The sequence below is a fragment of the Narcine bancroftii genome, chromosome 1 (assembly GCF_036971445.1).
Source record: "Narcine bancroftii isolate sNarBan1 chromosome 1, sNarBan1.hap1, whole genome shotgun sequence".
Classification (NCBI taxonomy): Eukaryota; Metazoa; Chordata; class Chondrichthyes; order Torpediniformes; family Narcinidae; genus Narcine; species Narcine bancroftii.
The window spans coordinates 216,088,419-216,103,807 of NC_091469.1; the positions used below are offsets into that span (position 1 = coordinate 216,088,419).

Sequence of the window (15,389 nt, forward strand, 5' to 3'; positions counted from 1 at the left end):
TTGAAGAACAATCCAGTATGGGATAGTGTTATTGGAGGTCAGCATCTGCTCTTGAGCACCACTGCAGAACTTCCTCAGGAGATCCAATCTCCAGTAAAAAATGTAATTATTGTAAAATATATTTTAATTTTGAATCATCTGTTAATGAAAATCTGAATACATACATTTTAATTACTGGCTGTTATTGATCGCTAAGCAGTAATTCTGTATATTGTTAAGGTTTCATTAACACCTCATTCAAGAAAGGTAACATTTTCACTATTTTATTCATAGGGAATCTGAAAATGTTGCTATTTTACTGATGTGTAAAGATAATACTGGATAAGGCCCATTGGACCTGATCTAGAGATCAGTGAGGCACCTGAGGTTGCTGTTTGACTGTTTTTATTTTGAGCCCGTCCCTGTTGCATTCTTCCAGGAGGAAGGTGGCTCCTATCTGATGGTCAAGGCCAAGAAGCGTAAATTGCAAGATCTGTCTTGACATCTAGTGAGGCCTTGTCCTCAGGCTTATTGGCTGCCAAATCTATGGGTGAGTTTAAAAAAAATATTCTAAACAATTCAAAACAACTAAAATTGAAAAGCATTATTAAATTTATTAAAGCATAGTATTTAAGTAAATGTTCAAATTAATACACTAAAAACAAGTGCACACACTTTAATCAGCTCAATTTACTAAAAGGTAAATTACCTTGTACTTTTCCATCACACTTTTGGGTGCTTCTGTCATTGCAATCAAAGGATTCATGGACTTGCACTTGGTTAATGCAGCACAAATCCATTGGGCGGATTTCCCATTCTAAATAATCACGGGATACCAGATAGAGATGCTGTGGCTCTCTTGTGGTCTTGCAGTAAATTTAGTACTTATTCCCTGTTAATCCCTCAAGGTCCAGATTTTACCACACACAATGTGCATGAAAACTATTGCACTCTCAAAGCTTTAGGAAGGAAAAAGTTAGATTTTGCATATAAAAATTATGCCTGCCCAGAGATTCTAAAAATCCTTTGGCTTATGACTTGAGAGTTGCACACGGTTGTAATTGAGAGTTCTTTGCATTCCGGACCCTGCCCTGCATTATTGGGAGTGAATTAGTAAATGAATGACATGCTAGATATCAGGAGGCTGATCCATAGCCATTATCCAATGCTATTTGCTGTAATCTATTCATATATATTGTACTTGTGTGTGTCTGTGCATATGCATCTGTAAAAATACACAGTAAATGCTGGAAGAACCCAACTGGTCTCGCAGGTATACCTTGGAGTAGGGTTTAGGCCCAAAACATTGGTACAGGTCGTACCTCTCTTGACCGACAACTCCCATGGGACTTGAACCACGGTTCCAATCACCAGCGCTGTAAAGGTGTTGCGCTTATCGTGCCGCCCCACAGTATTATATCCTGTTCTAAGCTTTGTTCTACATTTGATATGTTTACTCAGGGGGGTCCCTTAGGGGTCTTTTTTTTTGTTTTCTGGCAATGGCCAGGTTAAAGAGGTAATACATCTTTACCTCCAATGGATGCTGCAAGACTGGCTGAGTTCCTCCAGCATTTACTGTGAGTTTTTACTACAATCACAGCATCTACGGTCTTCCATGTTTCACTCCTCAGTGTACATGTATATTTGTATTTGTGGATAATGGGTTAGTCCCAGTCCTGTAATAAGTAGCAAAACTTATGAAAAAAAGATTTTATGAACAATGCTTTTGAAGGCAAATAAACATGTTCTTTTCTGTAGGTAAAATTGAACAACTTGTGGTTTTAAAGTGACTATCCAGTGGTGCACAGAAAAGACTCAGCAGTCGGTCAAAATTTTTCTGTTCAGATACAATGCAGTCAATTGCTGAGTGGTCTGAATATCTCGTGACCAATTGAAAATGAGATCTAAAGATCTGACATATATCGCAGATAAGAGCTCAGCTGGTAAATGTGCAGAAACCCACAACTCAAATATACCAATTATTTGACTTTACAATTCTAATGGTTAAATTAGTGCTTTTAATTTCCTGTGTATTTTTCCTCAATGAATGCTAATAATTTATCTTCCTAACCCTGAAAAGAATAGTATTACCCGTTACTATTCCAATCCTCAGTACTTTTGTACAGAGAATAAGAAGTATATTAAGAAGGAAGCCGATAATTTCTCCAGAACTAAAATCATCGATTGTTATTGTTTCTTTGTTAAACAGTGCCTTTGGATTGAGGCAGGCTGACAGATAAATTAACTTATGTACTGTACTATATTTTCAAAAGTGCAAAGAACAATCAACAAGTTAATTTGAACACAAATGAGTGCTCTGTACTTTTCAAACAAGATTTCATCTTGCTGTAGCTTATACATGAATATGCTTTCCATTCTACAATGTGAAGTACTTAGCTAATTAAATGTTTTTATAATGGACTATACAAAAGTATGTTAGTAGTTATTTGGTATAGTATTTCTTTAAATAGAGTTAATTATTTATTTCTGAACTAAAGCTAATAAGTTTCCACTTCTTTCAGTCACTTTGTATTGGACTCGGTCTAATGTTGGTTGAAGGTAAATCAGGATGGCCCTTCAGTAATTTAGCAAAATCCTCCAGGAAAAACAAGGACTGGTTCGACGAAAACAACCAGGAAATCCAGGAGCTGCTGGCAAAGAAGCGAGCTGCCCACCAGGCTCACCTTGCAAAGCCGTCCTGGCCAGAGAAGAAACGAGCCTTCCGTCGTGCATGCAGCCATCTTCAGCGCAAACTCCGGGAGATCCAAAATAAGTGGTGGACTAGCCTCGCCAAACGAACCCAGCTCAGCGTGGACAGGGGTTTTTACGAGGCTCTAAAGGCTGTGTACGGCCCGTCACCCCAAGTTCAAAGCCCGCTGCGCAGCTCAGATGGCAAAATCCTCCTCAGCGACAAGATCTCCATCCTCAACCAATGGTCAGAACACTTCCAATCTCTTTTCAGTGCCAACCGCTCAGTCCAAGAATCCGCCCTGCTCCAGCTCCCTCAACAGCCCTTAAGGCTAGAGCTGGATGAGGTCCTCACCCGGGAAGAGACATATAAGGCAATTGAACAACTGAAAAGTGGCAAAGCAGCAGGTATGGATGGAATCCCCCCAAGAGGTCTGGAAGGCAAAACTCTGCAAGCCAAACTGCATGAGTTTTTCAAGCTCTGCTGGGACCAAGGAAAGCTGCCTCAGGACCTTCATGATGCCATCATCATCACCCTGTACAAAAACAAAGGCGAGAATCCCAACTACAGGGGAATCACGCTGCTCTCCATTGCAGGCAAAATCTTCGCTAGGATTCTCCTAAATAGAACAATACCTAGTGTCACCGAAAATGTTCTCCCAGAATCAAAGTGCGGCTATCACGCAAACAGAGGAACTACTGACATGGTCTTTGCCCTCAGACAGCTCCAAGAAAAGTGCAGAGAACAAAACAAAGGACTCTACATCACCTTTGTTGACCTCACCAAAGCCTTCGACACCGTGAGTAGGAAAGGGCTTTGGCAAATACTAGAGCGCCTCGGATGCCCCCCAAAGTTCCTCAACATGGTTATCCAACTGCACGAAAACCAACAAGGTCGGGTCAGATACAGCAATGAGCTCTCTGAACCCTTCTCCATTAACAATGGCGTGAAGCAAGGCTGCATTCACGCTCCAACCCGCTTTTCAATCTTATTCAGCATGATGCTGAAACAAGCCATGAAAGACCTCAACAATGAAGACGTTGTTTACATCTGGTACCGCACGGATGGCAGTCTCTTCAATCTGAGGCACCTGCAAGCTCACACCAAGACACAAGAGCAACTTGTCCGTGAACTACTCTTTGCAGACGATGACGCTTTAGTTGCCCATTCAGAGCCAGCTCTTCAGCGCTTGACGTCCTGTTTTGCGGAAACTGCCAAAATGTTTGGCCTGGAAGTCAGCCTGAAGAAAACTGAGGTCCTCCATCAGCCAGTTCCCACCATGACTACCAGCCCTCCCCACATCTCCATCGGGCACACAAAACTCAAAATGGTCAACCAGTTTACCTATCTCGGCTGCACCATTTCATCGGATGCAAGGATCGACAACGAGATAGACTACAGACTCGCCAAGGCAAATAGCGCCTTTGGAAGACTACACAAAAGAGTCTGGAAAAACAACCAACCGAAAAACTTCACAAAGATTAGCGTATACAGAGCCGTTGTCATACCCACACTCCTGTTCGGCTCCGAATCATGGGTTCTCTTCCGGCATCACCTACGGCTCCTAGAACGCTTCCACCAGCGTTGTCTCCGCTCCATCCTCAACATTCATTGGAGCGACTTCATCCCTAACAACGAAGAAATCGAGATGGCAGAGACCAACAGCATCAAATCCACGCTGCTGAAGATCAAACTGCGCTGGGTAGGTCACATCTCCAGAATGGAGGACCATCGCCTTCCCAAGATCGTGTTATATGGCGAGCTCTCCACTGGCCACCGAGACAGAGGTACACCAAAGAAGAGGTACAAGGACTGCCTAAAGAAATCTCTTGGTGCATGCCACATTGACCACTGCCAGTGGGCTGATATCGCCTCAAACCATGCATCTTGGCGCCTCACAGTTCGGCGGGCAGCAACCTCTTTTGAAGAAGACCGCAGAGCCCACCACACTGACAAAAAACAACACCCAACCCCAACCAACCAATTCTCCCTTGCAACCGCTGCAACCGTGTCTGCCTGTCCCGCATCAGACTTGTCAGCCACAAACGAGCCTGCAGCTGACGTGGACATTACCCCTCCATTAATCTTCGTCCGTGTAGCCAAGCCAAAGAAAAAGAAAGATTACTGTGTGGCTGTGATTTCTATTTTCATGTGCTGATATATCTATGCAATGTATATGGCAGAATATTATTCTGTATGTTCACTAGACATAAGCATATTGAACTATCATTTTCCTTATCGATCAATTTCTGTGCCAATCATCATGGTCCTATTTCTCAACTATACACATTATGCAGATTATTGAATTAATTTCAAACTCCAAAGAATTGGAACAGTAAACTGATAGACATTGCATAAAGTTTCAGATGACTGAAATATGAATTATAGGGATTTTCTGTTATCTTTGACATTAAAGGCTCATTAAATGGGAAAAAAATTAAATGGAGAAAAATGGTTTATCGAGAAAAATATGGTTTATCGAGTGGATTCCAAGAAGAATATCAGTCTAGATCCTTGAGTGTTATATTGTTAACAAGATGTAATTTATTATAGGAAAATTAATACCTTGAAATTATTTTCTGATTTGTGCTATCATCATCAGTTGTTTCTGCATATAATTTGTACTAGTTCTGAGGAAATTTGTTTGAGAGCAGCACTTATTGGAGGTATGAGTGATCATCAGACTATTCAGCAATTAAGGTCCAATAGTGAAGGTCTGAAGTAAATTATTACCCCCTTTACCTCGTGCTAAAAGGAAGGAAGGAAAGCTCCAGTAAAATCTAATTACATCATTTGGTTTTTTTTGTTTTAATATTGCATTAATGGGGTAGCGTTCAATGAAGACTGACTAAAAGTTTTTTTTGGTTTCTTCTCACAAGTGACACAGTTAGCGGATAGGACGGCATGGTTAATGTAATAGCACAATGCTGGGTTCCAATCTGGCACTGTCTGCAATGCCTTTGTACATTCTCCCTTGGGCAGGTGGGTTTCCTGTGGGTGTTCCAGTTCCCTCTCACCCTCCAAAAATGTATGGGATTTGGAAGTTAATTGGTGTGGTTGGGCCACATGGGCTGGTGGGCCAGAAGGGCCTGTTACTATCCTGTATCTCATTAAAATATTGGTAAGTCAAACAATTCCTTCAGTTGGTATGGTGATTCTGGAAGGTCTGATATCCTGAGTTCAATTTGCTATGATTGAGCGATTGTGGCAGACAATTGGAGGAATGTTATACTCAATTTCAGACACGTTTAATTCAGGAGAAATTAAATGTTCTATGTGAACAACCTTGGGATTGAATTTTAACATTGGCTCATGCAATTATTTATTACTAATCCCAAATTGTCCCTCAATTGCGACTTTGTTGAACTGTTTCACACGATATCCAAAAAAAACAATGGTTTTGCTGCTGGTTTGGTGTAAAATGCAGCATCGATGTGATATGGTGGCAGTTTTCTTCCCTGAAGAAAATGAATGAACTGCGTGGCATCTTGCATAACTTCATTGTCACCGTGGCAAGTTTTTTGTTCTATGTTAAATCAATTGCATAGGTTATCATTTAATTATTTGAATTCGCCAGCAGTCAAGGTGGGATATCAATTTGCATCATTGCTATCCATTTAACTTTTGCAAGTGCAGATTATGATTATTTTTTTAAACATAGACTTTGCGTGATTATACCAGTCTAAAGAATGTCCAATGTATTAGCATTTGTCGTTCACACACAAACGACCAAAAATCCAAATCTCCATTTCTTTACGCAAGTATAGATGCTTACTGGATATGTGCTTTATGTGTCATTGGGCATCATTGATACATCCTATTCATTCGCCTGAACTTCACGGAATGTCTGCAGTTCACTTTAGACTGCAAGCTTTCCAGGAATTTTATAAGGGGTCTCGGAGGTAAAAGGTCAGAATGGGAATGACACCCTCATTTCCATTCCAAGCTTTTTACACATCATGCGTTCCTGGAAGCAGCGGCTGTGTAAAAAAAAAAAACAAGTGAGTCACTAAACTCCCACCGCTAACAATGTGATAAAGACTAGATAATCTGCTTTCACTGATGTTGGCTGAAGTTTGAATGAGGGCTCAGGGGACAAAAGTCAAAGCTCCCACCTTTCTTCAAAATAGTACCAGGAAATATTTTAACATCCACTTGAAAAATAGATCGAGCTGAATGAAAAACAATAACTTCCATAGTGGAGAAGTATGATTAAAGTGCCAGTTAAGGTTTTGCTCTCACATTTTTGGACTGGGTATCTATGACCTGTTGGTGAGGCGCTATCATGGAACCACAACTATATTGAGTAATAGTGTTACATTGAATCGCAGCAAATCAACTCCATGGGTGATGATCCCTGTAGATATCATATCAAAGATTTTTCATGGGAGTAAACCTATATTAGTAATTGACTGATAAAAATAAGTAGGTAATGTACAAATTAAAAACTGCTGTAATACATGTCTAATAATTTATTCTACAATAAAACCATTCTTCAGTAGATAGCCAAGGAAAAAGTATATCAACTTTATTAAACATTGAGAAATAACCTACTCCCAGGACTGTCCATCAAAGAAAACAACCAACTCTGTGAAGGTCCCTGTAGAATTTAATAGTAGGAACTTGGCTTTTGTCTTTTGGAATACAATCTTGTTTTATGATACTCTTTGAAAACTGTCATTTTCTGTTTTCTCAATTTCGACACCCTGAAGATTGTGTTATCAAATTAGCTATCCACCCACTCATTCACCCAAGCTTGAATTTTTCACTATGGCAATTATCCCTTCTGCAAATGGAAATATCTTTACTGTCTTCATTTGATTAAAAAAAGTGACCCATTCAATTCTTAGGCACTTAAAGGGAATGTATATTTGAATGGATCTTTTTTTGCAGCAGGATCACATATGGTGTATGAGGACCCCAGATAAGATCTAGCAATAGTTTTTATTGAATGAAAAGACATCCATAGTGTACTTCTGAGCACTTTAATGTAGAACAAGAAAACCATGAGCATGTGGCCATGAAGAAAAACATTTTGGCAAAAGTATTTTTTTGTGTCACAAGTATTTTATACATCATGCGATTGATGCAAAACTGAAATTTGGTCTAGAAATGCAACTGAAAGTTTTTTTGTTAGAATATGCTAAGTTCTTGGTGCACAAGACATATAGAACATTTCAGCACAAGCCCTTCAGCCCTCAATGTTGTTCCAACCTATGTATTCCTACCAAAATAAAATACTAAATCCTTCCTACCTTATAACCCTGTATTTTTCTGTCTAAGAGTCTCTTAAATGCCCCTATTGTTTTACATAGGCAAGAAATTCCATGCACCCACAACTCTCTAGGTGAAAAAAAAACTCACCCCTGATGCCTCCCCTAAACTTTTCTCCCTTCACTTCGTATAGATGCCCTTGGTGGTTGCTACTCCCGTCCTGGGAATAAAGGTGCTGGCTGCCTTCTTATCTCGGTCTCTCAGAATTTTGTAGACCGCTTTTAAGTCACCTCTTGTGCTTCTTCACTCCAAAGAGAAAATATAAATATCATTCAAGATAAGCCAGTCACTTCAATCTGCATACAGCATACATTTGCTGCAATACTGTGACAAGGATACACATTGAAGGAACATGGGGACTTTGCATGAAAAGCTAACATCTAACTGAAGCGAAAGGCCTATTTAATCTTCAAGGTTGAAGGATCATAAGATAGATTTCAGAATCTAGATTACAAAGAAAGATGGTGTAGATTAGGTCTTTATTCATTGAAGCGTAGAAGGTGGAGGGGGATTTGATAGAGGTATTTAAAATTATGAGGGGGATAGAGAGAATGTGAAAAGGCGTTTTCCCTTGAGGTGAGATTCAAATAAGAGGTCATGAGTTGAGAGTGAGGGGACAGAAGTTTAGAAGCAACATGAGAGGGAGCTTCTTCACTCAGAGAGTGGTGGCTGAGTGGAATGACCTTCCGAAAGAGGTGGTTGCAGCAAAGTCAATTTTGTCATTTAAGGAAAGGTTGGATTGGTATGTGAATGGGAGGGGATTGGAGGGTTATAGGCAAAATGCAGGTGGGACTAGAGGAGATCACTTCGATCGGTACCGACTAGAGGGGCCGAGATGGCCTGTTTCCGTACTGTAATTGTTATATGGTTTTTATGAGGTGCTATTCCAGATTTTGTCAACAAAGAGGGCAAACTAAGAATTTCATTCTCTGTTGGTGGACTTTAATGTGTTAGTTAGTAGCAACAGTAAACTGTACTCTATCTCTGAAATTATTTTTATTGATGTCAGTGAGAAAAAAATATTGGAAGTAGAGCAGAAATGCTCTTGTGCCTTTATAATGCATTTTACATGACCAACTAAGGATGAAATTCCAGGCTAGGAATATTCTTCAATGAGCTAAACATTTCATTTTGTACCTTTTTCTAATCGTTTGTGAATTGAAAGCCAAATAATTTGATTATTCTTCTCCATTTACAATATCACACTGAAGATTCCTCCTAATACTTTATTCATTCAATAAAAGTACTCTCCATATCCCCCCTCGATTCTTCTCAGTTCATGATTGTTTATTTGAAAAAGAAAATACCTAGAAGATACAACAAAATTTCACTGATTACATTGAACAACAAAGATTTGCCTCCTGAACACTTTGGCGTATATAGTATGGATTTTGGGCTGCTAATCACGAAAATCTCCTAAAAAAAAACTTTTCATAATGCTCATTGGTTCGCTAATATGAGATCCCATCTACACATGTGCAGCCAATTCATCTGCTTGACTTGCAGCATGGGCGCCATTTTGAGCACCAACAAAAGGTCAAAAAGAGTCAGTAAATTGTGTTTAAGACGATCCGACCAACAATTGGAGGCCAAGCATGAACCCCCAGAAGGCTCTCCCTCAAAGGAGGTGAGGAAAAAACGATCCAGGGTAGCCAGTGGGGGCAGGAGTGCAGCAAAAAGGTCTCAAGCTCACAGGGCTCCTACAGCGTGATCGAAGTGCAGTAGAACCAACGGGCCTACTGGGGAGCAATCAACCCGCTGAGAAGCAGCAAAGCTGACCTATCCCAGTTGGGGGTTGGCCAGGGCAAGCCAACCTACCTCTGTTGGGGGTGGGATCAGGCGACAGTGGCCTTCCCTCATGAAGGGTGGGGCCCAATTCTGGCTGCACTGACCTAGTTTCGCTGAAGTTGTGGTTCGATGTGTCTGGCAGTGATACAGAAATGCCGCTACAGGAGGTGAGCTCAATGAGGCCATGTCTCATCAGTTCTAGTGGCAGTGAAGAGGAGGCTCCTTCACTTAGTAAGGGAAGGCCTGGCCACTCTATGACCCGCTCATAGTTAATTTGCCCGCTTGACGGGCAAGGATGACCTCCAGCTGCACAAAAAGCCTGAGAAAAGTCCATGTGTCTCTGATACACGGGCACCCGCTCGATCAGCGTCCATCACAAAAGCCTGCCAGAGTGCAGAGCCTACGACCAATGAGGAGATCTTGCTAAGACTGGACAAGTTGGAAGGCCTGATATCAGCAATCGTGAGTAAACCACGTGCCTTCTGAGCAGGGGGAGGAATCTTATTTCTAATGTGAATGGGACGAGGGAGAGCCTGAGGGGCAGGACATGGAAACTGAGTCCCCGAACCCTCAATTTACTACCCCCATTGGTCGGGATGAGAGAAAAGTTCTATCAATCGCAGCAAAATTTGCATTACCGAGGGGCATTGGGCAACACCTCGATGAAGAAATTGAGGGGTCATTATCTTATCTCTAATCTAATGTCTTCGAAGCGACGTTGCTAGAGGACTCGATTTAGAAAAAAATATCCCTGCCCAGCCAATTGCCCTCAGCTGGATGTACCAAAAGTAAACACCACAATTTGGGACAATTTGAACAACTCCACAAGACCCAAGGACATGAAGCTGCAAAGATTACAAGGCTCTTTGGTTAAAGGTATCACTGTGTTTGCCCAGACACTGTTGTCAGATATAACAGAGACACAACAAGATGCCAATTATGAACTTAATGCATTTCAGAAGGAACTGATCTAAATGTTCAGTATGCTCATTTACGTAAACCCACTAATCCTGTCACTAAATTTCTCTTTGGTGATGACCTGAGTAAACAGTTGAAGGACCTGAATGAGCAGCAGAAGGCAGCAGCTGGAGTGGTTAGAGGCTCGAGAGTACAGACAAGAGCAACTGCTATGTTTCATCCCTATCGCAGGTACACGGGCGACTTTAAGAGAGGATATCCCCCCTCAGATGGCACCACCACGCAGGCAGTTTTTAGGCCAATGCCCTCTGCGGAGACAACGGCAGCAGAATTTTCCCACCCAAAGCTCTTCATAGAGGTTGAGCCAGATTGCACAGCAACGCCAGCCAAGCGCCGACAAAATGAGCACCACATATAGAGAGCTGAGTGCATTTTCTAATTATGATGATAAGGTTGTGGGTGGTCGATTAACAATGTTCTTTAGCCAATGGTGTAATCTTGCTACTGATGTTAATATAAGGCATGGAGTCTGGGTATCAAATTGAGTATGAGCCACAGAAATTCCCTCCGGTTAGGAGTAAGGGCTTATATAATTATATACTCAGCTCCCAGCTGACTGAAGCTACACATAAAGAGATTACGGCTTTAGAACACAAAAAACATAATAGAACGCTGCTGCTGGGTAGAGAATGAGTTTGTATCAAACATATTCACGAGAGAGAAGGGGGGAATGGGAGTGAGCTTGGATTTATCTGACATAAATGAATATGTCTTATACCAACATTTTAAAATGGACACTATTTACTCCATTATGCCTTGATTTCATAAGGGCTATTTTATGGCATCCATCGATTTACAAGATGCTTATTATTCAGTATCTATTCACCTGCTCCGAGAAAGTACTTGGTTTATTTGGAAGGGTGAATTGTGGTAATGTAAGACTCTGCCGAACGAACTTAGTTTGGCGCCCAGAATATTGACAAAATTGCTAAAACCGGTTTTCTCCCAGCTCAGAAAGGAAGGTCATACGGTGATGGGTTACTTGGATGACACCATCGTGATTGGCAGGTCCATGGTCGAAACACAGAGAGCAGAGAACGCCACTACGGCGCTGCTGCAGGGACTGGGATTTGTTATACACCCAGAAAAATCAGTCCTCAGCCCAACCAGAGAAATTAAATTCCTTGGGTTCCTCTTAAATACAGAATCTATAAGAATAACTCTGCCAGAAGATTAAGGTGGAAATTCTTCTGGCTTGTTGTGCTTTGATTGCAGAATCACATCCCTCTATAAGTAGTAAAAACAATTGGGAAATTGGTGGCTGCTTTCCCAGCCATTCAGTACAGTCCATTAAAATCTAGATTTCTGGAAAGAGATAAAGAACAAGCCTTAAAGGCTCCCAGGGGTCATTTTGATAGACCTATGAGCTTATCGCAAGAGGCTAGAGCAGATCTTGCATGGTGGACGACAAATGTATCTCAGGCTTATGCCATGATGGACATTAGAAAGTTTGAAATGGAAATCCAATCAGATACTAGTGGTGAAGGATGGAGCTCCACAGACTTTACTACCTCTGCCGGTGGGGGATGGACCATTCAAGAGCTCAGTTGGCACTGAAATCATTCTGTGCAGAGAAAAGGGCTGTACATGTGTTGATGAGGTTAGACAACACCTCAGCAATAGCATCCCTGAATAAAATGGGAGGATTGAAGTCCCCATCACATAAATGGCTCCCAATACAGACGTGGAGTTGGTGCATCGAAAGGAATATCTGGATTATACCCATGTATTTTCCAGGGCATCTGAACCATCAGGCAAATTAGGTTGCCAGAGATCGATCTATTTGCATCTCGTTTAAATGCCCAAGTACCAAGGTATGCATCCTGGTTACCAGACCCCCAGGAAGAAGCCACAGACGCCTTTACGAATGATTGGGCAGAAATGAATTTCTATGCTTTTCCCCCCTTATCATTAGTAGCTAAATATCTGAACAAAGTTCAGGAGGATGGGGCCACTGGACTCCTGGTCGTGCCAAATTGGCTTTTCCAGTCTTGGTTCCCAATGCTGAATTGGATGCTGCTAGAGCAGCCTTCACTGTTGAGAAGGAGCAAGGAACTGCTAGTTCAACCAGTATCTCTCCTGCCCCATCCTCTCACTCATCTTGATCCCTTATGTTGCAGGATTGGGGTGAAAACTTTGATGCAAAAGGATTGCAGCCGAAAACGGAAGACATTATTTGTGCTTCAAGGAGAAAGTCAACTCAAAAGCAATACGTCACTTGTGTTAATAAATGGCAACTGTTTTGTTTTAATGAGAGTTTAAATGTTAATTACATTTAAACAATGTGTTGTATTTCCTCACTGATTTGTTTTATGTTCACGTAGCCAGATAAAGAGCTATCAATATGGCCAAAAGTGCTTTGGCGGCTTTCCTGACTCTACGAGACACCGAACACTCTGTCGGGAATCATCCCCTGATTTAAAGATTCATGAGGGGAGTATTTCACTTACATCCCCCTACACCACGTTATCACGCGATCTTGGATGTTAAAGTTGTGTTGGATTTGTTGCGACATTTGTCACCAGTGTACACTTTGGACTTATGTGACTTATCTAGGAAATTTCTTATGCTTGTGGCCTTGAGTTTGGCCCAAAGAATACAGACTAACTTGTTTGCACTTGGACTATACCATTTGGGGAAAATGATTTTGTTGAATTTCATGTTCATGACTTGTTGAAACATAATGAACTTTGTAGTGTGGGAAATATGCTTATCAAGAGGATGAAAGAAAGATTATGTGTGGTGCGGTATCTGAAACAATGTATGAATGTACTCGCGATATCAGAGGGGAAGAGAGATTCTGGTTTGCTGTTACAGGAAGCCGCATCAGCGGGCATCCTCTCAGACCTTGGCCAGATGGCTAAAGAGGTCCATAAGGTTGGCTGGAATGGATACCACTTGATTTGGGGCTCACTCAATCAGAGAGGCAGCTATGTCTACTGCAGAAGTCCCCATCCATCAGGTGGGATGGTCAATTGAAAGAACTATTAACAGGTTTTACAATAAACTTCTGAGGACAGAGAGGCAAAACTTCACTGCAGCAATTTTGCAGGCTGCCGATTGAATTGTGCCTCGAACTGAAGGTTCATTTATCTACTCTTTGGTCTTTTGGACCATGCGAAAAAGCGACCGCTGAGCTTTGAAATCTCATATTAGCGAACCAACAAGCATTATGAAAAATAATGGAGCAATAAATGAGAACTTACTGGTTCGAAGTTTGATGATTATTATTTGAGTAATGGGAGAGGTGAGACAATATGCCCTCCTCACCCTCCCATAATTACCTCGAACATTGTTTCTAGTCCTGCATGTATGGCTCATAATAAAATGCTCTTTTGACAGAATTATACCAGCGGTCATCTTTTTTGAGATTCAAAGATTCACTGCACTTTCCCAGATGGGATCTCATTATCTCACCACACCCGTAATAATAATCAAACTTCAAACTGGTAAGTTCTTGTTTAATGCACCATTTCCTATTACATACTATTTTATAGATATAACCTACTTTTGTGATATCCCATCATATTTTAAGTCTACTCCAAGCATACAAAACCATGAAGCACAACATACAATTGAAAATTCATTCAGACTTGGACTTCTTCCCTGCTGATCTCGGTGCAATTGGTGACAAACATGACGAAAGGTTTCACCATGACATTGTGACCATGAAAAAGTGGTATCAGGGCATCTGGAATCCATCATTGCCATCCCCCTATTGTTGGACACCGACTCAAGAGGCATCAGATGTGGAGTACAAATGAAATCAGTGGAGGAACATTTTTAAGCCAATGGAACTAGGGCAATGTGTCAACATCATTATGCAATTAAACATGCTAAATATAATAAAAGTTAATTTCAATTTTCTCCACCTTCCTACATGTTGCAATAAATCTGAATTCATCTTTCTGTTCATCTTGAAATTGTCTATCATAATCCCTAATTTTCTTTCAGGAATAAAAATAATCATGCGATAGAATTTTAAATCTTTATCTTACTTTTGGTAGTCTACACAGACTTCAATAAGTCCTTTGAGAAGTTCCAACATCAGAAACTAGTCCTAAAGTTTTACAGGATGGAATCAAGCCCTTCCACCCACATTGGGTATGCCAACCAAGTTAATCCCATTTGATTGCGTTCATTACATATCCATCTAATCTGTAAGTATACCGTTTGACCAGCCGAGTTCCTCCAGCATTGTGTTTTTACTCCAAACATTTCCTGTCTGTCATTGCCCTACTCTCTTAAATATTTCAGTCACATCCACCTCTCCCACTTCCTATGGCAGCTCATTCCAGGTACCCACCATACTGTGCATTAAAAAAAAACCTGTGATATTAAGGGCAAGTTTGCAAACTGGATCCAAAATTGCCCTGGTAAAAGGAAGCACCGGGTAATAATGGAAAGTGATTTTCATGATTGGAGCCCTGCAATGAGTACTTTTGGGATCAGTGCAAGGACCCTTATTGTTTATGATATGCATGAATGGTTTGGATATGAATGTTGAAGGTTGGAGGTATGTTTGCAGGTGATACTAAATTGCTGAGTTGCAGTTAACAAGGATTCAAGATGACACCCTGGGTTCAGATGGCAATCTCCATCTGTTAGCAACATGGGGCAGAACAATGGTAAATGGAATTTAATAATGACAAATGTAACATGATGCATATTGAGGAGAAGA

General features: G+C 41.1%; 1 long non-coding RNA gene across 1 annotated transcript in view; it reads right to left on the reverse strand.

The window, feature by feature from the left end:
* Positions 1-366: 366 nt before the first annotated feature.
* The window catches only part of LOC138748833 (uncharacterized), a 45,792-nt gene continuing 30,769 nt past the window's right edge, over positions 367-15,389 (reverse strand). Inside the window, exon 5 of the long non-coding RNA XR_011348280.1 lies at positions 367-523. This is a non-coding gene — a long non-coding RNA (uncharacterized lncRNA). The remainder of the gene's footprint in view (positions 524-15,389) is intronic.